Source organism: Chrysochloris asiatica, unplaced genomic scaffold (assembly GCF_000296735.1).
Source record: "Chrysochloris asiatica unplaced genomic scaffold, ChrAsi1.0 scaffold00091, whole genome shotgun sequence".
Classification (NCBI taxonomy): domain Eukaryota; kingdom Metazoa; phylum Chordata; class Mammalia; order Afrosoricida; family Chrysochloridae; genus Chrysochloris; species Chrysochloris asiatica.
In genome coordinates this window covers 12527126-12535614 of record NW_006408609.1, presented here as the reverse complement: position 1 = coordinate 12535614, position 8489 = coordinate 12527126, and the positions used below count along the sequence as shown (strand labels likewise).

The 8489-nt window shown below is 34.6% G+C and overlaps 1 pseudogene; it reads right to left on the bottom strand.

Annotated features, from left to right (window-relative positions):
- Positions 1-1797: 1797 nt before the first annotated feature.
- Positions 1798-2689, bottom strand: LOC102813171 (annotated as a pseudogene).
- Between the last annotated feature and the right edge of the window lie 5800 nt (positions 2690-8489).

Sequence of the window (8489 nt, the reverse complement as noted above, 5' to 3'; positions counted from 1 at the left end):
GTTTATACAATAATATTCAAGATAACTCAAAAGTAAATGAAGTCCTCCTTTACACCATATTTTCACAAGTTGTTCTAAGGACAGTAAACATAATCTCAGTTGTTTTTCTTTGCTTTAAAACAAACTGTCTTTAAAGCAGTATAAAATGTATTGTTTCTGGATCGAGTATCCACATTCATATTTGCCAAAATATTTTGCAGTGGGTCTTTGGCCTCAATGAAAAGCATAAAATGGCTAAGGAGAGAACAGTGTTTATTTTCAAATTCTGTGACTGGCTTCCCATAATCCCTTATTAGTATAAATGCTGGTAAAAATAAGATATTTGGGATCAGATTTAATTATTTGGTATAAGCATGAAATTGATAGCTTCTTAATAAACCATTAAGTAAGAAAGCTAGTTTACTTAAAAATTAAGAGGCAACAATGTAATCTAGTATATAATGCAGGACTGGTAGAAAAGATAACAATGTTTTGTGAACAGGAAAATTCAACAACACTATACTCTAGAGAAACGAATGCCTACTTAAATGTTTTAACATTATAATAAACCAAAAGGTCATGCTTCAAAATGACCCAAGCGTATAACTTGTAATTGGAATATTTTGTTGCATTTGGGTATTTTACTGTAACATGTAGTATACAACTATCTAGAGGACTCACCACTTTCTTAGCACAACAGACAAACTTTCTCATACTCCTTTGGGTGTGGGGTGACCTTTTCCTCCCCATAATTTCCTATACTTTATACCATAAAATAAACAGAGGTATAAAATAAGTTTATACTGTAACAACTCTCTTATCCTGGTAGTTTTTTTTTTTTTTTCCTTGACATAAACACATATATTTTTGTTTTTCAAGTAGTACAGTATTTAATTTAGAAGTTTTAGAAGCTTCTAAAGTGTAGGGCTTTATGGCTATTAATTTTAGTACCAAAATACGTAAAGGTTCAGTCCATTTAATAATTATACTTGTTTTAAATGTCACTTGAAGAATTCTTTGTAGAGACTAGACTCAAGATTACACTATATCCAAAGAATGTACTTATCATCTGGGCTTTATAATTTTCCACCTTTTCTTCAGCATACTACTTACACTCATATTTTCTTCATTGACTAAACTGTAAGATTTTACCCTGGCTCTTCTCAAGGATCTATCAGATAACTTTGTAAACAGATATTTATAGCCACCAAACATCAACAGTTTAAACTGAGACTAATGCCTAGACTCATATTTCTTGTTAAAAGTAAAGCACTAAAGATTTACAGCTCTAGGGATTAACCTAATACTATCTGAAAAATTCATTCCAGCAATTCCCACAAATCTTAAAACCCAAAACAGAATCTTAGTGAAATTAAAAAATACATGTATCTCTACTGAAGAAAGGTAACTTTTACTTATTATGTCAAATATTATTAAAGGATAAGTGACCACACTCATATTTCTGAAGACCAAGACTTACCTTGGCAAAATCTAAAGACTGAAAAAAGGAGACAAGATACTAAATAAAACTATCATAAAAATAATCAATTTCTATCTTTCTGCTGCATGAGGAACAAAGAAGTCAAATAGACACTCTCTCTGGGAAACCATAAAATCTGTAAGAACAAATAGATATATTCCCTGTTATTCTGTCGGGGCATTATTTTATACATGTCAGGGGAAAAAAAAAAAAAAACCTTCAAAAATAAAAATGAATTCTTTAGCCTTGTGACTGTTTTCAAATAAAGTTTCTTGAATTTCTCTGACAAGCTGTTCAAGTAATTCAATTTTCAAACAGAGTTGTCACTCAAAGGCCTTTTAACATGGGATCTGTCCCACAGTTACAAAGCAACTTTCTCCTTTGTTGAAGGTGAGAGTGAGTCTTTGTTCCTTCAAGATCCCAAATTGCTCATTTAAAGTCATCCATGTCTGTTTTCCAACACTATTTATGTCAAATTGTAGGGGAACATCTTTAGGAACTTTTTTTACATCAGATTTCTTCCATTCTACCTAGAATGAGGAGACAGAGGTACTAGTTAATGGTGGTTTATGAGTTACTAGGCATTGAACTGCTCCAAATTGTCAATAAATACAGTCAAAATTCCTCCATTTATGGTGGAGTCCTCTATTGATGAGTTCTCGTTGCTACTACATTTGCTACTAGTAGTTGTTCTATGTTCAACTGAGCCTGAATCTTCAGGCCTCTTCTGAAAAGAAAAGTTCTATGATGAGTATCTTTCTGATGGCTTAATTTTCTTTCACTCCTGGAAGAGTTGTCTGAAATGTTATTTTTTTCTGTTTAACTGGTTAGGTCTCTTGAGAATTGCCATGTTTTCATTTTGTCTCAGAAAGTCTGTTTTCCTTTTCAGCACTGGAAAATGTCAATCTAAATTCTTGTCTCTTAAAGGTGGGCAATTCATAAGACTAATTCCTTTTCGAATTCCAGTTGCTTTTCTGGCTGCAAGGCTAGCGATAAGTCCTTAAGGAGGTCTCTTTCCAAGCATTACTCTGCCTCTATGGCTCAGACTATTTGACCCAAACCAGAATTCTGTTGGATTTCCCACCGTACTCTCATCCTGAATTGCTGGACACCACTTTGTTGGAGTCTTCTATCTGGTCTCAGAAAATTCTGCTTCTTACCTTCTTTTCAATTCAATTTGATTATATCATCCAAAAATATGTCTATTTTGTCAAGATTTTCATTGCTACGGGATTTTGAGGATAGCGACAGAATCCCCGTGGCACCCACTAACAGATACCAAACCCGCTCAAGGCTGGAGACGTTGCGTTGGGACAGTCAGCGGGGAAGGCCAGAGACTGAGGACTGCTACCTCCCACTCATGCATGCAGAGTAGCTGTACCAAGGTACAGAGTGTTTTTTGAAAAACATGTTCATGTAACAAATTCAGTGGTATTCTTCTGCCTAAGGAAATGAGGTGTGTGAAGATAATTTGGTTTGGTTCAATGTCAAGGTGACACTGTGAGAAACACTAAATACATAAACACAAATTTTAATATAAAGTTATTCTATAATTCATATGCTTTAGCATCTCTATGCTTGAGAGCAAGTTTCAGTGTCTTTTATGACATCCATTTTGACTTTTTCCTTCTTTCTTGTCTTCCCAATGACTTTTTACTTTCTTCACGTATGATGTTCTTGATGTCATCTTCGGTCTTTAATGTTTAATGTATCCAATCTGTTCTTCAGAAGATCTCTAAATTCAGGTGGGATATATTCAATGTCATATTTTGGCTCTCATGGACTTGTTTTCATTTTCTTCAGCTTCAGCTTGAATTTGCATATGAGTAACTGATGTTCTGTTCCACAGTCTACCCCTGGTCTTGTTATCACTGATGATATGGAGCTTTTCTATCGTTTCTTTCCACAGAGGTAGTCAATTTGATTTCTATGTATTGCATCTGGTGAGGTCCATGTATATAGGCATCTCTTGTGCTATCTAAAGAAGGTATTTGAAATAAACAAATCATTGATTTTGCAGAATTCTATCATTCATTCTCCAGCATCATTTCTATCACCAAGGCCATATTTTCTAACCACTGATCCTTCCTCTTTGCTCCGAAATTCTTTGCTTCAAACAAAAATCCTCACCACTGGACCAATAAACAACATTCTTAACAGAGAAACGATAGAAGTTGTCAAGGACTTCATTCTTCTTGGATCAACTATCAACACTCAAGGAAACAACAGTCAAGAAATCAAACGACGTATTGCATTAGGCAAATCTGCTGCACAAGACCTTTTTGAAGTGTTCAAAAGCAAAGATGTCAGCTTGAGGACTAAGGTGTGCCTGACCCAAGCCATGGTATTTTCAATAACCTCATATGCATGTGAAAGATGGACAGTGAATAAGGAATACTATAGAAGAAATTGTGCTTTTGAGTTAGGGTGTTGGAGGAGAATACTGAAAGTGCTATGGGCAGCCAAAAGAACCAATAGATTCGTTTTGGAAGAAGTGCAGCCAGAGTGCTCCCTGAAGGCCAAGATAGCCAAACTTTGTCTCTCATATTCGGACATATTGTCAGGAGGGACCACTCTCAACTAAATTTCTAGTGGATTTTTTTTAGGGGAACACTCTCAACTAAATTTCTTTAAGTAGGAGAAGGACTGTATTTCACACTGTTTGTTGTTAACTGTCATTGAGTTGTCCCTGGACTCATAGCAGTCCCATGTACAACAGAATTGAACTGTTGAGATCTATAGGGTTTTCATTGCTTGATTTTTTTGGAAGTCAATTGCCAGGCCTTTCTTGCTCATCTATCTTAGCTCCATTGGAACCTGTTCAACATTTAATAATACATAAACATCCATTGCTAGATGATTGTGCCTGATCATGAGGTGCATTAACCAGGAATCAAGCCCAGATCACTTTGATGGAAGGTGAAAATTCTACTATTGAACTCTTCCCCATATTGTACATATGGAGCCTAAGTATGGAAGGAGGAAAAGCTGAGAAAACAAAATTTTTAAACTGTTTGTGAGAAGGTGAGTTTGAGTGGTCATCGTGGTGCAGGACCAAATCTTGGGACACCCAGGCAGGACAGGTGTTTTGCATGTAGCTTGATTTTCACAAAGCTTCTCAGTACTGAAAATTTTAGAAAACAAAAAAAGAAACAAAATACATGATCTCTAGAATATAAAATTGTTTCTTTAGTAAAATCTAATTGATAATTAAATTGCACTGCCTAGTCCTTTGTCATCCTCACAATTGCTGTTATATTTGAGCCCATTGATGCTGGCACTGTGCCAAGCCATCTCAATAAGGGTCTTCCTCTTTTTTGTTAACTCTCCACTTTACCAAGAATGATGTCCTTCTCAAGGGACTGGTCCTTCTGATAACATGTTCTAAGTAAGGGAGACAAAGTCTTGCCAACCTGACTTCTAAGGAGCATTCTGACTGTACTACTTCCAACATAGATTTGTCTATTCTTCCAGCGGTCCACTGACCTTTTAATATTCTTCTCCAAAACTATAATTTAAATGCATCATTTCTTCCATAGTCTTCCTTATTAGTTGTTCAACTTTCACATGCATATGAAGTTATTGAAAATACCATGGCTTAGGTCAGGTGAACTTTAGTTTTCAAACTGATATCTTTGTTCTTTACACTTTAAAAACGTCTTGTGCAGCAAATTTACCTACTGATTGTAATACATTTGATTTCTTGACTACTGTTTCTATGACAGTTGATTGCAGACCCATGTAAAAAAAAAACAAAAAAAAACAAAACAAAAAAACTTTGACAGCTTCAATCTTTTCTCCATTTATCATGATGTTATTTACTGCTCCAGTTGTGAAGATTTTTGTTTTCTTTTTATTGAGGTATAATCCATATTGAAGGCTATAGTCTTCGATTTTCATTAGTAAATATTTTAAGTCCTCTTGGTTTCTAGTAAGCAAGGTGTGTCATATACACATTGCAGGTTATTAATGAGCCGTCCTCTAATACTGATGCCACATTTTTCTTCATATAATCCAGTTTATTGGATATTTGCTCAGCATACAGATTGAATACATATGGTGAAGGGATAGAACCTTGATGCATGCCTTTCCTGATTTTTCAATCACTTAGTAACTCCTTGTTCTGTTCTAATGACTGCTTTTTGATCTATGTATAGGTTTCTTTGACTGAACTAGGGATATGATGAGTAATTGGTATTTACTCAAGGTATGGACTATAATATACCTTCAGTGAGTGTATTTGTTGTTGTTGTTAGATGTCTTTAAGTCAGTACTAACTCATAGTGACATTACACACAGCAGAACGAAACACTGTCCAATCCTGGGACAACCTCATTACTGTTGCCACGCTTGAGTCCATCGATGCTGCCACTTGGCCAATCTATCTCTTTGGGGATCTTCCTCTTTTTCTCTGACTCTCCACCTTACCAAACATGATATCCTTTTCTAGTGAATAGTCCTTCCTGAAAATATGTCTGAATTATTAGAGATGAAGCTTGGTCATCTTGGTCTCCAAGGAGCACTCTGGCTGCACTTCTTCCAAAATGGATCTAATAGTTCTTTTGGCAGCCCATGGCACTTTCAATATTCTCCTCCAACACCATAACTCAAAAGCATCAATTCTTCTATGGTCTTCTTTATTCACTGTCCAGGTTTCACATGCATATGAGGTTATTGAAAATATCATGGCTTGGGTCAGGCGCATTTCTTCCTTTCATTGTCCAACACAGTCTTTTGCTTCCCTATGTTTCCTGTCCTCACAGTCTGGAATATGAGATGTTATATCTAAGACACAGCATTAAGAAGGTGCTTCTAATATTCTACAGGGCAGTGCATTGCTTTCATTTGTGTAAATTTTTGTAGTTGTCTTGGGAACCTGAAAACCACAGACTTAGTCTATCAAACATGGATAGGAAATATTGTGTGTGTGTAAAATACTTCTTTCTTCCCAAATCGGTATCCAAAATGATTGCAAAAATAATAAACAGTGAGAGAGAGTTTTGAATATGGTGACTAGAAAGGTCTTGAAGCCTGCTACAGGAAGGCAAATGACACCATGGTGTGCCAATGTAATAATTCATCTCAGTAAAGTAGAAACTAAAATTTGACTTTAGACACAACAGAGGGACTAGTTCTACTTTGTTGATTGTACTTCAGCATGTAATTAACTTAGCCAAAGGGGCTACTACCCATTTTAATTTAGCAGCAGTTGTGATATTAGCTGTTTATTTCCTTTATCTTTTTTCACACAGAAAATTTTTTAGTAATATTTTGTATTAAATGATATAAAATGTTTCCACAGATTATTACTATTTTTAGTTAAACCAGAGTATGAACATATTTTAATCTGGTGTTCAAACAATATGTTTCATAGCCAATTTAAATGAATTATTACACTGATATCAGTTGCTAGTCTTCATAATTGAATGAAACACTTAAACTGATCATCCAACACAAAAACATATATGTCAAGTTTTAACATTCTAGGAATGAAAACTAAACTTGTGTTCATGATTGCATCAGTCATTTTGTTGTTGTTGTTAAGTTGTTAAGTGCTGTGGAGTCAGTTCTGACTCATAGCAACCCTGTAGAGAGTTTCTGAGGAGCAGCTGGTGGGTTTGAACTGCCAACCTTGTGGCTTGCAGCCCAGTGCTGATCCTACAGCACCACAACAGGAGTTTTATAAAAGTATTATTCATTTTTATTTGCTCTTTTAGTTTTGTGCCTTCAACTCCAGTATATTTTTGGAAACAATGTATATTTAAAGTTTATTTTCATTTATTTCTTTTCCTTCTGTATGGTAAGATTCTCTTTTAAGTTCTCTGAGTATTATTTCTAGAAAAAAAATGTCCTCTTTTAACTGTTTGTAAACAGATATGAATTGTGATGTTTATGCTCAATGTAGTCTCAGTCAGGAAACAGAAAGTCAGATAGTCAAATGTAAAAGAAAAGAAAAGAAAAAAAAAAAAAAAAGGCATCTTCTTTCCCACCACTTCCCAGGTTTGTAAAGGATTCCTGTCAGATAGTAAAAACTTAAAGTTAGAATTTATTGGACAGGGGATGAAGGATAATTTGTGGTTACATTGGATTTTCACATTTTTTCTATTTAAAACTTTACCACAGATTTTATGTGGCATTTATAAAGGAAAATATCATCCTTACTGTATGGAGTCATGAATACTATTTTATAGAGTGTTTTAGGGGGAACTGTGGTTTGAATTTTGAATTAATGCAGAAAAGCTAAGGAAACCAACACAAAATAGTCTAATGCTTATGAAGACTTACTTAGCTCAAATATGGCATTTACGTAGGTAATGTTTGCTCAGTCAAAAGAAAAAAATAGTTTTTTCCTTAAGATCTTCACAAAATAGTTTACTAAGACGCAATTAACTATGCATATGCCCTGTTGTTCAACTTTCCTCATTATTAACCTAGTCCTCAACACTGCTTGCATCCCAGAGAAGGCCCTAAAGTATTTACTTTCATTTTCATTTATATTATTATAAGTGACTCATTTATAGAAATGGATAATTTGTTCTTTAATTTTTTAAAGTGTGTCATTCTGGTAATAACTTTCTTTTAGTAACTTAGAAGATGATGTTGCATAAGGTCACTAAATAAATAATGCTATACTCTATATTGAATTTCTGGTGTGGTTTTGTAGGATAAGCAGTGGGCTAACTAACCACAAGGTCAGTGATTCAAACCCACCAGCAGCTCCTTGGAAAATCCATATGGGGTCATTATGAGTCAGAACTTGTTTTACAGCACTTAACAACAACAATATACTCTATATTGTATATGTGACAGACACAAGAAAATTTCCAGAATATATTTGTTATAACTTTCTATTTAAAGAAGGATTTTAACTATATGAATTATATATAGAAGTCCAAGGATTTAAATGCAATAACAGCATATTCTGTATACTACTAAGAATGTGCCACACTCTTTGAAAACTTTAAATTTCAGAGTCAGTCTAAAAAGATGAAATTATATTTGCTAGTGCAGGCGCCCTGGTGGTACACTG